Genomic DNA, 22,482 nt, shown 5'->3' with positions numbered 1-22,482 from the left:
CCATCTGCCCACATTCCAGATCCAAGAGGGAATCACCTACTGCCAGCTATGCCCCCTGGGTACAAGGACCTAAAAGCAGTCAGGGGCAAGACCCATCTGATTCCTGTCTGTGCCAGGAGTTGAAAGACAGTCACCAGGAGCACCTACATGCCTGAGAACAGAGCACCTGTTCCCAAAAACGGCTGAAAGAAAACAGAAAAACAGTTCTACAGGAGTGCTAGCATAGAGGCCTATGGGAAGGTCAAGCCACTGTCAGAAACAGCAAGACAAGCTACCACCAGAGACAACCTGATGGCAATAGGCAAGTGCAGGAACCTACGCAACAGAAACCAAGACAACATGGCATTATCAGAACCCAGTTCTCCCACCAAAGAAAATACTGGATATCCAAGCACACCAGAAAAATCAAGATTTAGATTTAAAATCACATTTATGATAATGATGGAGGACCGTAAGAAGGACATAAATAACTCCCTTAAAGAAATGCAAGAGAACACAAGTAAACAAGTAGAAGCCCTTAAAGAGGAAACATAAAACTCCCTGAAAGAATTACAGGAAAACACAACCAAACAGATGAAGGAATTTGAACAATACCATTCAGGATTTAAAAGTGGAAATAGAAACGATAAAGAGAGCACAAAGGGAGACAACCCTGGAGATAGAAAACCTAAGGAAGAGATCAGGAGTCATAGATACAAGCATCACCAACAGAATACAGGAGATAGAAGAGATAATCTCAGGGGCAGAGATACAATAAAAAACATTGACACAACCATCAAAGAAAATGTAAAATCCAAAAATCTCTTGAACAAAATTTCCAGGGAATCCAGGACCCAATGAGAAGATCAAACCTAAGGATAATAGGTATAGAAGAGAGTGAAGACTCCCAAATTAAAGGGCCAGTAAATATATTAAAAAATTATAGAAGAAAACTTCCCTAACCTAAAGAAAAAGATGCCCATAAACATACAAGAAGCCTACAGAACTCCAAATATGTTGGACCAGAAGAGAAATTCCCCCTGTCATATAATAGTCAAAACACCAAATGCACAAAACAAAGAATGTTAAAAGCAGTAATGGAAAAGGGTCAAGTAACATATAAAGGCAGACCTGTAAGAATTACACGAGACTTCTCACCAGAAACTATGAAAGCCAGAAGATCCTGGACAGATGTCATACAGACACTAAGAGAAAACAAATGCCAGCTAAGGCTACTATATCCAGCAAAATTTCTCAATTAACATAGATGGAGAAACCAAGATATTCCATGACAAAACCAAATTCACGCTATCTTTCTACAAATCCAACCCTACAATGGATAATAGATGGAAAACTCCAACAAAAGGAGAGACACTATGCCGTACAAAAAGCAAGAATGTAATCTCCTTGCAATGAAACCAAAAGAGAGACACACAAACATAATTCCACCTCTAACAACAAAAATAACAGGAAGCAACAATCATTATTCCTTAATATCTCTCAACATCAATGGATACAATCCCCAATAAAAAAACATAGACTAACAGACTGGATACATAAAGAGGACCCAGCATTATGCTGCATACAGGAAACACACTTCAGAGTAAAAGACAGTCACTACCTCAGAGTAAAAGGCTGGAAAACAACTTTCCAAGCAAATGATCTGAAGAAACAAGCTGGAGTTGCCATTCTAATATCAAATAAAATTGACTTTCAACCAAAAGTCATCAAAAAAGATAAGGAAGAATACTTCATATTTATCAAAGGAAAAATCCACCAAGATAAACTCTCAATCCTAAATATCTATTCTCAAAATGCAAGAGCACCTACTTTCATAAAAGAAACCTTACTAAACCTCAAATTACACATTGCACCTCACACAATAATAGTAAGAGATTTCAACACCCCACTCTCATCAATGGATAGATCATGGAAACAGAAATTAAACATAAAGAATCTAACAGAAGTTATGAAATAAATGATTTTAACATATCTATAGAACATTTCATCCTAAAAACAAAGTATATATATATTCTTCTCAGCACCTCATGGTACCTTCTCCAAAATTAACCATATAATCAGTCACAAGACAGGCCTCAACAGATACAGGAAGATAGAAATAATCCCATGCATCCTATCAGATCACCATGGACTAAGGCTAGCGTTCAATTACAACAATGACCGAAAGCTCACATAGACATGGAAGTTGAACAATGCTCTACTCAATGACAACTTGGTAAAGAAAGAAATAAAGAAATTAAAGACTTCTTAGAATTTAAAGAAAATGACGGTACAACATACCCAAACTTATGGGACATAATGAAAGTAGTGATAAGAGGAACTCTCATACCTCTGAGTGCCTGCAAAAAAGAAACAGGAGAGAGCATACGCCAGCATCTTGACAGCACACCTAAAAGCTCTAGACCAAAGAGAAACAAATACACCCAAGAGGAGTAGAAGGCAGGAAATAATCAAACTCAGGGCTGAAATCAACCAAGTAGAAACAAAGTAAAGTATACAAAGAATGAACAAAATTAGGTGCTGGATCTTTAATCAACAAGATAGATAAACCCTTAGCCAGACTACCCAGAGGACACAAAGAGTGTATCCAAATTAATAAAATCAGAAATGAAAGCGAGACATAACAACAGAATCTGAAGAAATTAAAACAATCATCAGATCCTACTACAATAGCCTTTATTTAACAAAACTGAAAAATCTGGAGGAAATGGACATTTTCTAGACAGATACCAGATACTAAAGTTAAATCAGGAACAAATAAACCATCTAAACAACCTCATAACTCCTAAAGAAAAAGAAGCAGTTATTAAAAGTCATTCAACCAAAAAGAGCCAAGAACCAGATGGGTTTAGTGCAGAATTCTATGAGACCTTCATAGAAGACTTCATACCAACACTGTCCCAACAATTCCACAAAACAGAAACAGAGCTCATTTAATGCACAGCCAGCTCTCAGGGTCTCTGTGTGGTCTCTTTGTCAGTATAGCCAGGCCTACATGCAAGCAACCATGTTTAAGGGACCTGTAGTTGGCATTGATCTTGTCACCACCTACTCCTGAGTGGGTGTCTTCCAGCATGGAAAGGTGGAAATAATTGCCAATAATCAGGGTAACCGCACCACACCGAGCTATGTTGCTTTCACCAACACAGAACGATTAATTGGGGATGCGGCCAAGAATCAGGTTGCAATAAACCCCACCAACACAGTTTTTGATGCCAAACGTCTGATCGGACGTAGGTTCGATGATGCTGTTGTTCAGTCTGACATGAAGCACTGGCCCTTCATGGTGGTGAATGATGCAGGCAGGCCCAAGGTCCAAGTCGAATACAAAGGGGAGACAAAAAGTTTCTACTCTGAGGAATTGTCCTCAATGGTGCTGACAAAGATGAAGGAAATTGCAGAAGCTTACCTTGGAAAGACTGTTACCAATGCTGTGTCACAGTGCCAGCTTACTTCAGTGACTCTCAGCAGGGCAACAAAAGACGCTGGAACTATCGCTGGCCTCAGTGTACTTCGAATTATCAGTGAGCCACCTGCTGCTGCTCTTGCCTGTGGCTTAGATAAGGAGGTCGGAGCTGAAAGGACTGTGCTGATTTCTGACTTGGGAGGTGGCACTTTTGATGTGTTAATCCTCACAATCAAGGACGGAATTTTTGAAGTCAAATCAACAGCTGGAGACACCCACTTGGGTGGAGAAGACTTTGACAACTGAATGGTCAACCATTTCATTGCTGAGTTTAAGCGAAAGCACAAGAAGCACATCAGTGAGAACAAGAGACCTGCCAGGCGTCTCCATACTGTCTATGAGCGGACCAAGCGCACCCTCTCCTCCAGCACCCAGGCCAGTATTGAGATTGATTCTCTCCATGAGAGAATTGACTTCTACACCTCCATTACCCGTGCTCAATTTGAGGAGTTGAATGCTGACCTGTTCCGTGGCACACTGGACCCTGTAGAGAAGGCCCTTCGAGATGCCAAACTAGACAAGTCACAGATCCATGATATTGTCCTGGTGGGTGGTTCTACCAGAATCCCCAAGATCCAGAAACTTCTGCAAGACTTCTTCAATGGAAAAGAGCTGAATGAGAGCATTAACCCCGATGAAGCTGTTGCCTATGGTGCAGCTGTCCAGGCAGCCATTCTATCTGAAGACAAGTCTGAGAATGTTCAGGATTTGCTGCTCTTGGATGTCACTCCTCTTTCCCTTGGGATTGAAACTGCTGGTGGAGTCATGGCTGTCCTCATCAAGTGCCACCATTCCCACCAAGCAGACCCAGACTCTCACCACCTACTCTGACAACCAGCCAGGTGTACTCATCCAGGTGTACGAAGGTGAAAGGGCCATGACCAAGGACAGCAACCTGCTTGGGAAGTTGGAGCTCACAGGCACCTCCAGCACCCCGTGGGGTTCCTCAGATCGAGGTTACTTTTGACATTGACGCCAATGGCATCCTCAATGATTCTGCTGTAGATAAGAGCACAGGAAAGGAGAACAGGATCACCATCACCAATGACAAGGGCCACTTGAGTAAGGAGGATATTGAGTGCATGGTCCAAGAAGCTGAGAAGTACAAAGCTGAGGATGAGAAGCAGAGAGAAAAGGTTTCCTCTAAGAACTCGCTGGAGTCTTATGCTTTCAACATGAAAGCAACTGTTGAGGATGAGAAACTTCAAGGCAAGGTCAATGATGAAGACAAACAGAAGATTCTTGACAAGTGCAATGAAATCATCAGCTGGCTGGATAAGAACCAGACTGCAGAGAAGGAAGAATTTGAGCATCAGCAGAAAGAACTGGAGAAAGTCTGCAACCCTATCATTACCAAGCTGTACCAGAGTGCTGGTGGCATTCATGGAGGAATGCCTGGGGGCTTCCCTGGTGGAGGAGCTTCTTCAGGCCCCACCATTGAAGAGGTGGATTAAGTCAGTCTAAGTAGAGGGTATAGCATTGTTCCACAGGGACCCAAAACAAGTAACATGGAATAATAAAACTATTTAAATTGGCACCAAAAAAAAAAAGAAAGAAAGAAAGAAAGAAAGAAACAGAAACAGATGGAGTGCTACCGAATTCCTTCTATGAAGCCACAATCACTCTTATACCTAAACCACACAAAGACCCAACAAAGAAAGAGAACTTCAGACCAATTTCCCTTATGAATATCGATGCAAAAAATACTCAATAAAATTCTTGCAAACCAAATCCAAGAGCACATCAAAACAATCCTCCACCATGATCAAGTAGGCTTCATTCCAGGCATGCAGAGATGGTTTAATATACGGAAAACCATCAACGCAATCCACTATATAAGCAAACTAAAAGATAAGAACCACATGATCATTTCATTAGATGCTGAGAAAGCATTTGACAAAATTCAACACCCCTGCATGATAAAAAGTCCTGGAAAGATCAGGAATTCAAGGCCCACACCTAAACATAAAAAGCAATATTGGGCAAATCAGTAGCCAACATCAAACTAAATGGAGAGAAACTTGAAGCAATCCCACTAAAATAAGGGACTAAAAAAAGCTGCAGACTCTCTCCCTACTTATTCAATATAGTACTTAAAGTCCTAGCCAGACCAATCAGACAGCGAAAGGAGGTCAAAGGGATACATATTGGAAAAGAAGAAGTCAAAATATCAGTATTTGAAGATGATATGATAGTATATTTAAATGATCCCAAAAGTTCCACCAGAGAACTACTAAACCTGATAAACAACTTCAGCAATGTGTCAGTGTATAAAATTAAATCAAATGAATCAGTAGCCTTCCTCTACTCAAAGGATAAATAGGCTGAGAAAGAAATTAGGGAAATGACACCCTTCACAATGGTCCCAGATAATAAAAAATATATTGGTGTGACTTTAACCAAGCAAGGGAAAGATCTGTATGACAAGAACTTCAAGTCTCTGAAGAAAGAAATTGAAGAAGATCTCAGAAGATGAAAAGATCTCCCATGTTCATGGATTGGCAGGATTGATTTAGTAAAAATGGCCACTTTGCCAAAAGCAATTGACAGATTCAATGCAATCCCCATCAAAATTCCTACTCAATTCTTTATAGAGATAGAGCAATTTGCAAATTCATTTGGAATAACAAAAATCCCAGGATAGCAAACACTATACTCAACAGTAAAAGAACTTCTGAGGGAGTCACCATCCCTGACCTCAAGCAGTATTACAGAACAATAGTGATAAAAAAACTGTATGATATTGGTACAGAGACAGACAGATAGATCAGTGGAACAAAATTGAAGACCCAGAAATGAACCCACACACCTATGGTCACTTGATCTTTGACAAAGGAGATAAAAATATCCAATAGAAAAAAGATAGCATTTTCAACAAATGGTGCTGGTTCAACTGCAGGTCACCATGTAGAAGAATGTAAATCTATCCATTCTTATCACCCTGTACAAAGCTTAAGTCCAAGTGGATCAAGGACCTCCACATCAAACCAGATACACTCAAACTATTAGGGAAAAAAAGTGGTGAAGAGTCGCAAACACATGGGCACTGGGTAAAAATTTTCTGAACAGAACACCAATGGCTTATGCTCTAAGATCAGGAATAGACAAATGGGACCTCATAAAACTGCAAAGCTTCTGTAAGGTAAAGGACACTGTCATTAGGACAAATCAGCAACCAACAGATTGGGAAAAGATCTTTACCAATCCTACAATAGATAGAGGCCTTATATCCAAAATATACAAAGAACTCAAGAAGTTAGACCGCAGGGAGACAAATAACCCTATTAAAAAATGGGGTTCAGAGCTAAACAAAGAATTCACAGCTGAGGAATATCGAATGGCCAAGAAGCACCAAAAGAAATGTTCAACATCTTTAGTCATCAGGGAAATGCAAATCAAAACAACCCTGAGATTCCACCTCACAGCAGTCAGAATGGTTAAGATCAAAAACTCAGGTGACAGCAGATGCTGGCGAGGATGTGGAGAAAGAGGAACATTCCTCCATTGTTGGTGGGACCGCAAACTGGTACAACCACTCAGTTGGAAATCAGTCTGTAAGTTCTCAGAAAATTGGACATTCCACTTCCTCAGGACACAGCTATACCTCTCCTGGGCATATACCCAAAAGATTCTCCAACATACAACAAAGACACATGCTCCACTATGTTCATAACAGCCTTATTTATAATAGCCAGAAGCTGGAAAGAACCCAAATGCCCTTCAGCAGAGAAATGAATTTAAAAAAAATGTGCATCTACAAAATGGAGTACTACTCAGCTATCAAAAACAATGACTTCATGAAATTCATAGGCAAATGGAATGAACTAGAAAATATCATCCTGAGTGAAGCAACCCAATCACAGAAAAACACACATAGTATGCACTCATTGATAAGTGGCTATTAGCCAAAAAAACTCAAATTACCCAAGATGCAATCTACAGACCACAAGAAGCTCAAGAAGAAGGATGACCAAATGGCGATGCTTCCACTCCTTCTTAAAAGGAAGAACAAAAAGATCCATAGGATGGGATATGGAGGCAAAGTTTAGAACAGAGACAGAAGGAACACCCATTCAGAGCCTGCCCCACATGTGGCCCATACATATACAGCCACCAAACTAGATAAGATGGATGAAGCAAAGAAGTACAGGCTGACAGGAACTGGATGTAGATCTGTCCTGAGAGACACAGTCAGAATACAGCAAATACATAGGCGAATGCCAGCAGCAAACCACTGAACTGAGAACGGGACCCCCGTTGAAGGAATCAGAGAAAGAACTGGAAGAGTTTGAAGGGGCTTGAGACCCCATATGAACAACAATGCCAAGTAACCAGAGCTTCCAGGGACTAAGCCACTGACTTTGACCACTATTGAAAGACTACACATGGACTGACCCCAGGCTCCAACTGCATATGTAGCAGAGGATAGCCTTCTTGGGGCACCAGTGCAGGGAAATGGAAGAGGGGATGAGGGGGTGGATGGGGGAGGACATGCTTATGGAGGAGAGGGAGGGGATAGTGGGCTTATGGGGAAAGGGAATAATATTTGAAATGTAAATAAAGAAATGTATCCAATAAAAAATATGTGCAACTAAAACATTAGCCTGGAGGTGGAGAAATAGCGGAGCACCTGAAAACTATGATTGCAGAGGTGTGTGTTCCAGTAGAGATGCCAGTGACTTTCAGAATGGATGTGCAGCTAACACCTGGACAAAGAGAAAAGGCAGAGCACCTAAAGGCTCTGAGTTACCGAGGTGTGTGTTCGAGTGTCTGATGCCAATGACTGACCTCAGAATATATGTGCACCTAAAAGATGAGAATTGGAAGAGGACCTAAAAGTTATTTGTTGCTGAGGTGTACATTGGAGTAGCTAATGGCAAAAACCTACTCTAGAATCTACCTGCTACTAAGCATTAACCGAGGGTATAGAGAAATGGCGGAGCACCTAAAAGCTATGAGTTAAGACGTGTTTGTTCCAGTAGCTGATATCAATGACTGACTTCAGACTATACATACAACGAAAACATAAGCCCTGGAGACAGAGAAATGTCACACCACCTGAAACGTATGAATTGCAGAGGTGTGCGATCGAATAGCTGGTTCCCATGACTGATTGCAGATTATACATTCAAATAAAACCTGAGACTGGAGAAAGAGAAATGGCGGAGCACCTTAAACCTTGGAATGGGAGAAGTGTGTGTTGGGGTAGATGATGCCAAGGACTGAATTCAGAATATACTTGCAAACTGAACATAACCCTGGAGATAGAGAAAAGGCGGAGCACCTGAAAGCTATGAGTGGCAGAGGAATGCGTTCGAGTAGCTGATGCCAATGACTGACTTAAGGATATGTGTGCAACTAAAGTATTAGCCTGGAGAGAGAGAAATGGCGGAGCGCCTAAAGGCTATGAGTTGCAGACGTGTGCGTTGGAGTAGCTGGTGCCAGTGACGGACTTCAGAATATACACGCAACTAAACAGAAGCCTGGAGATGGAGAAATCATGGAGCGCCTTAAAGGTATTTTCTTCCAGAGATACTGATCCCAGCAGTCACGCTGGGGTAGGAAGCTTGTACAAACCTGTGCTTTCAGAAAGCAGCAGAGAAAGCCAGAATGTTAAACACGCAGTGTTGTCTCTTGAGAGGGTGGTTTATAACCTGCACTCAACACAGAAAGCTGGGAACTGGTGTGCCTAAAAGCTGAGTTCTTGTGCTCTGTGTGGCCAGGTTACAGGTATCTCCCAGATTCTTGTCATGAGCCTTGTCTTCCCAGTCACTCTGTAGGGCTATCCTTCCCAGACCCCGTCAGTAGCATTGCTTGTCATGAGCCTGCTTTGGTTGTTACTCTGTAGAACATATCTCTATAGAAGATAAAGTTTGTTCTTACCAGAGTTTCAATAAACCTTAAGCTTTTGTTATGCACACATGGAATTGATTCAATTATTACCAGAAATTATTTTCCAAATTTTGTTGTACTTAAATATGCCTAAAATAAACCACCTGGGGTCAGACAAATTTTGAACTAATACCAGCTGACCTCCTTGGGTACACACACACACACACACACACACACACACACACACACTCACCTATACACATGCACACACATGAACAGACACTCATGCTCATGTACACACATACACACTCACACACATGTACACATACATGTGTATATATACACACACATGCACAACAGACATGTGCACACACTTGTACAACACAGACACATGCACGGACACACACACACACATGCCCACACACAGACACACATGCACACATACATGCACAGACACAAAGTGACACACAATTTTAAGAATGCAGCTTTCCCTGTTTCTCTCTCCAACTCTTTCTTCACTTTGGGCTGTATGACTTCCACTCAGTCATTCTGTGGCATTTGTATAACTTCCTGATTTAACATGCATATGTATGTATAATGTTTAAATAACAGGAATTGATATTACATAGTTAATGGGGACAGACATCTGACGAATACATGACTAATACTTTAAGAGTTAATTTTTACACACTGATAACTTTTTAAAACCTGACTTTTTCTTCTTGAATAAAAGTCAGGGACTCTGGAGAGAGTCCAGGTGAATACAGCAGCTCTGGTGCATCACCCAGGAAGCCAGCTCCTCCTGTCACCACTTTGAGATTTCAAAATACCTTTCTGCACATGCTGCTTCCATTTTCTGTATGGAGAGTTGAAGTGGTCTGCTCTAAAACTGGAGAGACTTAACTGCTACATTTGTGAAGCTTTACTTTCAATTTGGGCAAATTTTATTTTGAACATTTTTAGTTCTTAACACCATTTATTTTTATTCATGCATTTGTGTGTATGTCTGTGTATTTGCAAGTGTGTGGGTATGTGTGTGTCTGTGTGTGTGTCCATGTGTCTCTGTGTGTGTATGGATGTGTGTTTGCATGCATGTGCCATTGTATCTGTCTGTCTGTCTGTCTGTCTGTCTGTCTGTCTCTCTCTCTCTCACACTCTCTCTCACACACACACACACCACCACCACCACCACCACCACCACCAGCAGCAGCAGCAGCAGCAGCAGCAGCAGCAGCAGCAGCAGCAGCAGCAGCAGTCCCCTCTACACTGCAATTATAAAGCATTTGGGGGGAGTTATTTACAAGGTAACATAAGTAAACTTCCTATTCTTACAGACATTACACAGCGAAACAGATTTCACACTCAACAGCAATTTGAATTCTAGGTTTGTTAGAAATTATTTACCTCATAATGATTTTTACAAAGAGCTCTCTCTGATTTCTGCAACTACATCTGAAGATTTAACCGAATTCTTTATTATTGTTATTTTCTTATTATTTAGCTATCAATTATTCTTGGTAAAAGACTAATCTTAATAAAGGCATTTATTTTATAATCGTCTTTCCATGAAATAGTAGCTCTCAATGACTCTTAATGCTTTCAGATTCTTGGCTCATGCCAAGCTCTTGTCATAGCAGCCCTCTAATAGCTCCCTTTTCTCAATAACTTTGCAAAGGAACTTCAAGTTAAGAAACACATAATTTAATTCTACAACAGAAATTGGACAAGTAGCATTCTTGGTGTCAGCGTTTCGGAAGTGGCAGAAGTTGATGAAATCCATCCCCCTACAGAGCACATATTCTCAAGCAGCCCTGCTAAGTCCACTCTTCATGAGTTTAAGCACAGACTCCTAAAGTAGTGTAGAAGACTTCATGCACTGTCTCCAAACCATCTTCCTTTTTTTGAAAAATTTTTAATTGGATTTTTTTATTTACATTTCAAATGTATTCCCTTTCCCAGTTTCCAGGGCATAAGTCCCCTATCCCATCCCCCTCCCCCTCTTCTATAAGGGTGTTCCCCTCCCCAACCACCCCCTTCTTGCCCCCCTACACTGGGGAGTTCCAACCTTGGCAGGACAAAAGGCTTCTCCTCCCATTGTTACCCAACCAGGCCATCCTCTGCTACATATGCAGCTGGAGCCCTGAGTCAGTCCATGTGTACTCTTTGGGTGGTGGTTTAGTACCTGGGAGCTCTGGTTGGTTGGCATTGTTGTTCTTATGGGGTTGCAAGCCCCTTCAGTTCCTTCAATCCTTTCTCTAATTCCTCCAATAGGAACCCCATTCTCAGTTCAATGGTTTGCTGCTAGCATTTGCCTCTGTATTTGACATGGTCTGTCTGTGCCTCCCAGGAGACAGCTATATCAAGCTCCTGTCAGCATGCAGTTCTTAGCTTCATCTATCTTATCTAGTTTTTGAGGCTGTATATATATATGGGTTGTGTACCCATGTGGGGCAGGCTCTGAATAGCTGTTCCTTCAGTCTCTGCTCCAAACTTTGCCTCCATATCCCCTCCGACAAGTATTTTTGTTCCCCCTTTTAAGAAGGGGTAGGAGCATCCGCATTTTGGTCATCCTTCTTGAGCTTCATGTGGTCTGTGGTTTGTATCTTGGCTAAAACACCTTCCTAATTATATCTTCAACTTCTTTCCTCAGCATCATTTGCATGCTAGCTTAAAAAAATGCCAGTAGGTTTTCCACAAAGAAAATTTTCCTGGTCATGTGTGTTGAGTGCATGCTTTCATATAAACAAACATAAAAGACACCACGTTTAAGAATTAACTCACCACCAGCTCCGAAAAAAAAGAAAAAAAAAAGAATTAACTCACCAAAGTTCTAGCCTACAAGAGTAACCTAAAGATATTTTACATTTTCTATAGGAAAAAGAAGAACAGGAAGAAGAGGAGGAGGATAAAGGAGGAAGGAGGAAGAAGAAGATCCATTCTACATTATCTTCAAAAAATACAACATTGATAGGTTGATCTTACCAAAACTCTTAAGGTCTACTTTGAAATCTATAAAAGTTAAGTGAAACATTATGTACCTAGACAAACAAATTCAAAGACGTCCAAAGTCTATCTACATAACCACACTGATGTCAAATTGGAAAATTTAGTTTAAAATAACCAAAAACATATAAATGTTCTTATGGAACTACAAAATTCCAGGCCGTGAAAGCAGCTGAAAAGGACAACTACCCCCTCCCATTCCAGCCTGAGCAAAGCAGGCTCGTGGACCAGTGACACCCAGAAATTAAGAGGTTTTTGGAACCCAGGAGATCTTGGAAGGCTGCTCTGCAGCTGTCATCACCACAAGATGAATATATTGAATTGCACTGCAAATGATATGGATATCGTTTGGACCACCCTGAGTAAAGGAGAAAGAAAGAAGGTTGGGAGGCCCATGAACGTTCAACAAAGGCCAAAAAAGAAAAAAAAAAAAAGATTGGCCTGAGGCTAAGCTCTACCATAAATTGGCCATGCAAAGAAAATACAAATAAAAAGACTATTAAGATGCATAAAAAGAAAAACACCAAGCAGAAGGATGAGGAGAAGACTCCACAGGAGCCGTGCCTGCCTACCTGCTGGACAGAGAGGGGCAGTCAAGAGCAAAAGTACTTTCCAACACGATTAAGCAGAAAAGGAAAGGTGGGAAAACGCGAGTTCCCTCTACCCAAAGTTCGTGCCCAAGGAGAAGCAGATGTATTCAAAGTTATTCGAACAGGAAAAAGAAAAATCATGGAAGAGAATGGTTACAAAAAGTCTTTGTTGGTGATGGTTTTACAAGAAAACCACCTAAATATGAAAGGTTCATTAGGCCACTGGGTCTATGTTTCAGAAAAGCCCATGTCACACACCCTGAGCTGAAAGCTACCTTTTGCCTGCCTATACTCGATGTGAAAAAGGATCCACCATCCCCATTATAGACAACCCTGGGTATGATCACCAGAGTATGATCACCTGAGGTACAGTTATTGAAGTGATTGTGAGCAAGCTGGGCCTTGTGACACAAGGAGGCAAGATGATTTGGGGAAAGTGTGCCCAAGTTACCAACTATCCCAAAAATGATGGGTGCATAAATGCAGTCTTGCCGGTTTGGCAGTGACCTCATACAAGTCATCCCACTCACTACCGAAGACTACACACTGTCAGGAAAACACCATCGCTGTGATCTTTCTGAACTACCAATCAGCCTTACCCCATGTGCAGTCATCAAGAAGAATTTATTAAATTGTAAAGGAAAATAAAACACTGTCCAATTAAAAAAAAAGAAAGCAGTTGTAAGAAAAATAAAGCTGGAAATACACATTCACTGACTTCCCAAAATACAGCATTGGATTAATCAAAACATTTTGACAGTTCTGTAAAAACAAGCACGGAACACAGACAGCATTCACACAGATATCTACACACACACACACACACACACACACACACACACATACACACACAGCTGCTGCTGCTTCCTAAACGTGTACAGGAAGTGCAAGAGGAAAGGAGAGTGTCTTTCATGATGCACGTTTGGATATCTAGCAGCGGAACGAAATGGGCTCTCACAGTTCACACCAAAGTCAAATAAAAAATTATTGTAGTCTACCGTGAGCCCTTTTTTATGGTATACCTACTTTTAATCTTTTGAGGGTTTGTCAGTCCGGTTTCCAGAGTGGATGGATTCCTTTAAAATTTCCCCCAAAATCCACCACTGCTTCCTTTCTATCATACTGTCAGTTGTTTGATTGGTCTCTGCCAGCCAACTGACTGCAATTACCACAATTCTCAGCAACAGATCAAAACCACAATCTATAAAAACAGCATCAACTCACAGAAAAAACCTCCATAATTCTGATAATAGCCAATATAACAAACTTCCTTAATCCAGATAATAAATGTCCCCAAACAACAGAGTTTATGTGCCTCATATTTCCAGTTCTACCAAACGGCTTGTCCATGAGGATTAGGCAAGCTGCCCCAGTAACGTTCTCACTCAGTAGCCTGCTTCAGTGCTGCTGCAGAACTCCCTTGAGTCAGCCTGACTCACAGAGAGTGAGCTTGAAACAACAGAGAGCACAGGCATTTTCCATCTCGTGGGAGTCAAAGACAGGGCTGGTGGAAAGGGAAGGCCAGGCAGCTCAGGCATGCTGAGGAGAGGAGGAAGACTTAGGATGGTGGTGTATTCTCCACTAGGTTTTCAGGAGATCTAGGGAATGGGAAAAGTTGGGGCTGAGGTATGCTGTTGCCAGGACCCCAGCAGATGTGGGAGGACAAGACTAAGATACTCAGAGAGGAGGAGGATGAGGAGGAGGAGAATGAAGAATTAAGGAAGTAGGGAAGTGAATAAGCAGAAGGAGCCTCCCATTAGCAGGCTCAGGGAACATCACAGAAGAGGATGGGCAGGAACATTGTAAGGGCCCAGGGGAAGGTCATCTGCTGCACAACAATGCCTTCTAGGTATGACGGGGAACCCAAGTCCAGGAAGCGTGAACAATATGGCTACCTAAGCATCACCTCTAGACCGAGAGCCTCCTTTAGGTGAACATGAAGAACTCTCAGCTCCTACGGTGCCATGCCTACCTGGACACTGCTCTGCTTCCTGACATGAGGATAATAGACTGAACTCCTGGACCTGTGAGCCAGCCCCATTTAAATGTCCTTTTAAGAGTTGCTTTGGTCATGGGGTCTCTTCACAGCAGCGAAAACCTAACAAGTTTGGGTGTAACACAAAAATCTCAAAGCAGTTTTAATATGCATTGTCCTGATGATTAAGGGTATTGAATATTTTTGTTGGAGTTCAGGAATCACCTTAGAAACCACACAGTCTCTGATCTCAGTCAGAAAGGGACCGTTTATTAGGCATATACCCTGTGACTGGTCAACCAGATTTGGGAACTCAACCGTGGCCCTGAGTTGAATAAGTCTTACAGGGTTTTTAAGTCCAAAATGCACAAGCATTGGTGCCAAGTTATGTCACCCCTCAGGATTGAGGGATAGGGATTTCCATAGGAGCACGTCTTTGTTGTTCATTTGCCCTGCTCCCATTGGTTGGGGTATTCAACTGTGGCGGGGACTTGCCTTGTCTAACATTGATGTCCTAACCTCTCCAGTAGGATGGGACCTGTCTAACCTTCATGCCTTAACCAGGATGTCAGTTACCCATATGTCTCTGTTAATGTTACTGGACCACTATTCAAAATGGAAGTCTTGTTCCAAATAGTTCCTTATATTGCAGGCATGGGCGTCTCTCTTATGTTGGGGTCCATCCCAGGGGCAGCTTGCACCCTAAAAGCTCTTACACAGGTGCAGGAAGTGCTGCTGGGTGGCTGGTTCAGGCCCAAGCTTATTGTGGGTAACTCCACAAAGCAGTTCTACTGACTCCTATCGTGTTTGGTTTCCAAGGGCACAGAACATAACAGAATCTTGGCACTAGAAAGTTTCCTAGTAACAGCAGAAACATGAGAAACTTTCCTTATAATGGTAGACTATTCAGGTAGCAGTTACCCAGGCCTTAACATTTTACCTAGGCCTTAAATTTCCCTTCGTTTCTCAGTCATTTAAATGCCATCTGTTTAGAGATATTTGCTAAGTTCTGTACCCCACTTTTTTTTTGGAGCTGGGGACTGAACCCAGGGCCTTGCACTTGCTAGGCAAGTGCTCTACCACTGAGCTAGATCCCCAACCCCCTGTACCCCACTTTTAAATTGGCTTATTTGTCTTCTTGACTTTCTGTATCAGTCTTTATAGATGGAGATACTGATCCCCATCATTGGTAAAGGCCCATAACTGGTGTAGACCTTGTTTCTCAGCCCTCCACACAGAACAGTGAGGTGGAAACTGAAGGGTTCTATGGAAAGTCAGTTGTGTTGGATGGTGTTTTGCTGGGGTAGACACATGAAGAAATGTTTTGCTGAAGCAGACACAGGTAAAAGGATGTTCTGCTAAAGCCAGCATGTGAAAGGGCACATGATAAAGGATTCTTCACTAAGAACACAGATATATCAGTCCACCTTACATTGAGAAGTTCAACTCCATTTGTCAGGACTCCATAGAGAGTAATGCACCACAAAAACATGTGGTGGTTTGCTGTGGCTTCTTGATGCTTCTGTGGACTCAGGTAGGTTGATGTCAGGTGAGATAAACTCATGTGCTGAGACAAGACACTAGAGGAGGCAAGACCCTTGGAGGTCACATGAGGTTTTGAAGGAGTATAAAATAGGACACAAGGGACCGTGAGAGGAGTTTGGGGCAGAGCTTGACTTGCTGGTACAGCTAGCTGTGCAACACTTGTCGGTCTTCACTGATCTTCACTGAGCTGAGAGAGGCACAGCTGAGAACTTCTCCTGGAGTCCCTCCGGACCCTCCTGCTGACTGGAGCTGAGGCTGAGGCCTGGCTGTCTCTGCTGGGTAGTTCCACCACTGCTGCTTCATGTTTGCTATCCTGACTCTCCCGAACTGGGCTGCTGGTGTATCTGTGAAGTGTTTGCAAGTGGATCGAGCTGCAGCTACAGTGAAAATGCCAGAAGCATAGAGCCAAGAGCACCGCTCAGAGAAAGAAACAAAAGTGCCCCCCACACACGTAGACAAGCTCATACAACAGAGCTGATGTTCCATGTATGCCTCAAAGATAAGACTTCAGAAAGATGAATCTCACACCCAAAACAAAACAAGCACAAGTAAGATTAGTGCAGGGAACAAAGCTACCCCTCAAATTTGAAGAAGGAAAGGCCTTGGAAAACAAAAATAAACCAAAGCCAGGCAAGGCCACCAGGAGAACTCAGAAAAAGCCTGCCTGGTGAAATGTAAGACTCTGGCTGTTGAACTGAGTTGATCAGTGGTTAAAGGTTCATACGTGTAATGTGATTTATCTCATGCTCCTAGCACTTTGAAGTATCCCCAGTTGCTAGTCAACTGGCCCTTTAAGAATTCTTAGCTGCTACAGCTGCCTGACCCTATGACCGTCAATGCTCGTTGCCTCTTGGACTTCTGGAAACAGCTGCTAATCTGTGAACCATTTCTAAACAGGTCCACTTCCCCTGTATCCTTTCCCACTATCTCTGATGGAGAGTGGGCTAGAAGGGAGCTTAAAGTGTTTAAGAACCACCATTAAAAGGCTTCACAAAAAATTAAAGGTTACAGAATGGTGCCTCCCTTCTTTGATAATTATTCCTATGATTCAATGCCAGATCGAAAAATTACTTCTCAAACTGTCTTACTAGCATGTCTTTATGCTTATGCCCTTACAATATCTGTAGTGCTTTTCACACAAGCAGTATTTACAATGTGACCATATATGTATGCATATCCTTGCTTTCATACATGTCCTTTAACATCATAACTGCAGTCTCTCTTACTTCTTCTCCCAGTTTGTCCCCCACCTTCCCTTTGTTCCCCTCCCCATCTACTCTTCCTCCATACTCTTTACCATAGAAAAGGGCAGACTCACATGGATACCAGCCAACCATGGCATATCAAGTTGCACTAAGTCTAGGCACCTCCCCTCGTATTGAGGTTGCACAAGGCAAACCAGTAGGAGGAAAGGTCCCAAAAGTAGGCCGTAGAGTCAGTGACAGCCCCCGTTCCCACTGTCAGCAGACCCACAAGAAGCCACGCTGCACAACTGCATCAAATATGCAGGCAGAGGGCCGAGGGCAACCTTATGCATGCTCCCTGAATGGTATGTCAGTTTCTTGGAGCCCCTATGACCCCAGGTTGGTTGATTCTGTAACTTTTCTTATGGTGTCCTTGAACCCTCTGGCTTCCACAGTTCTTCTTCCCTCTTCCACAGGATTCTCCAAGCTCTGTATAATGTTTGGCTGTGGGTCTCTGCGTGTGTTTCCATCAGTTGCTAGGGGAGGCCTCTCTGATGGCAACTGGGCTGGCATCAATCTGCGACTATAGCAGAATATCATTAGGAATTGTTTTCTGGGCTATGTTAACATATAAAGGCAGATACAGGATAGGATATAGAAAAGCCATCTGAGGATGGGAAAGTCAGCTGAGTTGGTGGGAGTTTGGTAGTTGGTCTAGCAAAGGGAGAAGAGAAGGAAGTTGATGCAGAAAACGTTGGGCCAGGAGAAGCCAAGCTGAGCAGATCGGCTAGAACAGCTGCTGTAGTTTGGAGAATCCAGTACTGGGAAGACTGGGAGATAGGACTGATTAAGCAGACCGTTGGGGAACTGAGGAGGAAAGGTTGGGGGGAAACGTTTGGGGGGGGGGGTCTTGGCTGGAAACTGGGATGAAGGCTGCCAGGGAGTTAAAGAAACTGGTTTCTAATTGTAGGAAAGAAAAAACAAACAGAAATTACATTCAGTAATCTCTTTTCCCTTCTCTCTCCCCTCTATCCCTTTTTCTCTCCTATCTAGTATTAGGTAGTGAAACTCAAGGGTAGATGTTAAAGAAGCTTGAAACAGGGAAGTGGGGTGGTAATAAAAAAAATGAACCCACACAACAGCACAGAGAAGAATAAAAATACACAGCTTGCTGATCCCCGCCCGCAGCTCACTGCTCCCAAACCCCGTGGGGGAGAGAGCTCACCGCCCAGACAGATGGGCACTCCTGAGACTGCAGAGTGGCAGAGACCACCAACACTGCCCACCCCTGCCCACACCCCTGGCCCAAGAGGAAACTGTATACAGCCTCTGGGATCCCGTAGATAAGGGCACTGGAGCAGCAGGTCCCCTGCGCCCAAGACACCGCCGGAACCTGAAGGGACCGACCAGATAAACAGTTCTCTGCACCCAAATCCCGTGGGAGGGAGAGCTAAACCTTCAGAGAGGCAGACACACCTGGGAAGCCAGAAGAGTCTACACTCTGCCCACATTTCTGACTCCAGAGGAAAACACCAAAGGCCATCTGGGACCCTGGTGCACCAGGGCTCCTGGAAAGGGCGACGCAGGTCCTCCTGGTTGCTGCCCTCACGGAGAGCTCATAAGCAACACCCCACGAGCAAACTTGAGCCTCAGGACCACAGGTAAGTCCAAATTTTCTGCTCCAAGCGACCTGCCTGGTGAACTCAGGACACAGGCCCACAGGAACAGCTCAAGACCTGTAGATAGGAAAAACTACACGCCCGGAAGCAAAACACTCTGTTCCTATAACTGGCTGAAAGAAAACAGGAAAACAGGTCTACAGTACTCCTGACACACAGGCTTATAGGACAGTCTAGCCACTGTCAGAAATAGCAGAACAAAGTAACACCAGAGATAATCTGATGGCGAGAGGCAAGCGCAGGAACCCAAGCAACAGAAACCAAGACTTCGAATTACCCTAGATGCCTAGAACAAATGAAACTCAAGACGGATGATCAAAATGTGAATGCTTCACTCCTTCTTTAAAAGGGGAACAAGAATACCCTTGGCAGGGAAGAGAGAGGCAAAGATTAAAACAGAGACTGAAGGAACACCCATTCAGAGCCTGCCCCACATGTGGCCCATACATATACAGCCACCCAATTAGACAAGATGGATGAAGCAAAGAAGTGCAGACTGACAGGAGCCGGATGTAGATTGCTCCTAAGAGACACAGCCAGAATACAGCAAATACAGAGGCGAATGCCAGCAGCAAACCACTGAACTGAGAATAGAACCCCCGTTGAAGGAATTAGAGAAAGTACTGGAAGAGCTTGAAGGGGCTCGAGACCCCATATGTACAACAATGCCAAGCAACCAGAGCTTCCAGGGACTAAGCCACTACCTAAAGACTATACATGAACTGACCCTGGACTCTGACCCCATAGGTAGCAATGAATATCCTAGTAAGATCACCAGTGGAAGGGGAAGCCCTGGGTCCTGCTAAGACTGAACCCCCAGTGAACTAGACTGTTGGGGGGAGGGCGGCAATGGGGGGAGGGGAACACCCATAAGGAAGGGGAGGGGGGAGGGGGATGTTTGCCCGGAAACCGGGAAAGGGAATAACACTCAAAATGTATATAAGAAATACTCAAGTTAATTAAAAAAAAAAGACACACAATAGATATAAAATTTACAATTTTGAAGCAATAACATAAAATGTATAATATTTTATTCGTAATCTTATGAAAGTTATATGTTTAAGGGAAAAATATATAATTCCATTCTTTTCAAAAAAAACAAAAAAAAAAACCAAAAAACTGCATGGTATTGGTACAGAGACAAACAGACCAATGGAATAGAATTGAAGACCCAGAAATGAACCCACACACCTATGGGCACTTGATTTTTGACAAAGGAGCCAAAACCATCCAATGGAAAAAAGAGAGCATTTTCAGCAAATGGTGCTGGTTCAACTGGAGGTCAACATGTAGAAGAATTCAGATCGATCCATGCTCATCACCCTGTACAAAGCTTAAGTCCAAGTGGATCAAGGACCTCCACATCAAAGCAGACACACTCAAACTAATAGAAGAAAAACTAGGGCAGCATCTCGAACACATGGGCATTGGAGAAAATTTCCTGAGCAAAACACCAATGGCTTATGCTCTAAGATCAAGAATTGACAAATGGGATCTCATAAAACTGCAAAGCTTCTGTAAGGCAAAGGACACTGTGGTTAGGACAAAATGGCAACCAACAGATTGGGAAAAGATCTTTACCAATCCTACAATAGATAGAGACCTTATATCCAAAATATACAAAGAACTCAAGAAGTTAGACCGCAGGGAGACAAATAACCCTATTAAAAAATGGGGTTCAGAGCTAAACAATTCACAGAAACACCTAAAGAAATGTTCAACATCTTTAGTCATAAGGGAAATGCAAATCAAAACAACCCTGAGATTCCACCTCACACCAGTGAGAATGGCTAAGATCAAAAACTCAGGTGACAACAAATGCTGGCGAGGATGCAGAGAAAGAGGAACACTCCTCCATTGTTGGTGGGATTGCAGACTGGTACAACCATTCTGGAAATCAGTCTGTAGGTTCCTCAGAAAATTGGACATTGAACTACCTGAGGATCCAGCTATACCTCTCTTGGGCATATACCCAAAAGTTGCCCCAACATATAAAAAAGACACGTGCTCCACTATGTTCATAGCAGCCTTATTTATAATAGCCAGAAGCTGGAAAGAACCCAGATGCCCTTCAGCAGAGGGATGGATACAGAAAATGTGGTACATCTACACATTGGAATATTACTCAGCTATCAAAAACAATGACTTTATGAAATTCGTAGGCAAATGGTTGGAACTGGAAAATATCATCCTGAGTGAGGTAACCCAATCACAGAAAAACACACATAGTATGCACTCACTGATAAGTGGCTATTAGCCCAAATGCTTGAATTACCCTAGATGCACAGAACACATGAAGCTCAAGACGGATGATCAAAATGTGAATGCTTCACTCCTTCTTTAAAAGGGGAACAAGAATACCCTTGGCAGGGAAGAGAGAGGCAAAGATTAAAACAGAGGCAGAAGGAACACCCATTCAGAGCCTGCCCCACATGTGGCCCATACATATCAGCCACCCAATTAGACAAGATGGATGAAGCAAAGAAGTGCAGGCCGACAGGAGCCGGATGTAGATCGCTCCTGAGAGACACAGCCAGAATACAGCAAATACAGAGGCGAATGCCAGCAGCAAACCACTGAACTGAGAACAGGACCCCCGTTGAAGGAATCAGAGAAAGAACTGGAAGAGCTTGAAGGGGCTCGAGACCCCATATGTACAACAATGCCAAGCAACCAGAGCTTCCAGGGACTAAGCCACTACCCAAAGACTATACATGGACTGACCCTGGACTCTGACCTCATAGGTAGCAATGAATATCTTAGTAAGATCACCAGTGGAAGGGGAAGCCCTGGGTCCTGCTAAGATTGAACCCCCAGTGAACGTGATTGTTGGGGGGAGGGCAGCAATGGGGGGAGGGTGGGGAGGGGAACACCCATAAAGAAGAGGGGAAGGGGCTAGGGGGATGTTGGCTCGGAAACGGGGAAAGGGAATAACACTCAAAATGTAAATAAGAAATACTCAAGTTAATAAAATATATATATATTGTATGAAATTCTCAAGGAATTAATAAAAATATTACAAAAAAAATACACACACACCTTTATACATGTGGGTTAAAGAACTCTAGAGTGAAAGCCTCTTTGGTAAATTACCATGTTTAAGTTGTTGTGATAGGGGCAGGTACAGGCAGCCCTCCAACCCTGACAGTAAGTTACACATTGCAGTGTGTGAGGGAAACAAGAAAACATTGGTTTTTGCACTGGACGT

General features: G+C 42.9%; 1 long non-coding RNA gene across 1 annotated transcript in view; it reads left to right on the top strand.

Moving 5' to 3' along the window:
• LOC147998746 (uncharacterized) overlaps window positions 1–17,399 on the top strand; it is a 125,583-nt gene extending 108,184 nt beyond the window's left edge. Inside the window, exon 4 of the long non-coding RNA XR_015645951.1 lies at window positions 12,173–17,399. This is a non-coding gene — a long non-coding RNA (uncharacterized LOC147998746). The remainder of the gene's footprint in view (window positions 1–12,172) is intronic.
• The last annotated feature ends 5,083 nt before the right edge of the window (window positions 17,400–22,482 follow it).

Source organism: Rattus norvegicus, chromosome 20 (assembly GCF_021556685.1).
Source record: "Rattus norvegicus strain SHRSP/BbbUtx chromosome 20, alternate assembly SHRSP_T2T, whole genome shotgun sequence".
Lineage (NCBI taxonomy): Eukaryota > Metazoa > Chordata > Mammalia > Rodentia > Muridae > Rattus > Rattus norvegicus.
The sequence above is the reverse complement of the archived record's forward strand: the minus strand, read 5'-3'. Positions and strand labels throughout refer to the sequence as shown.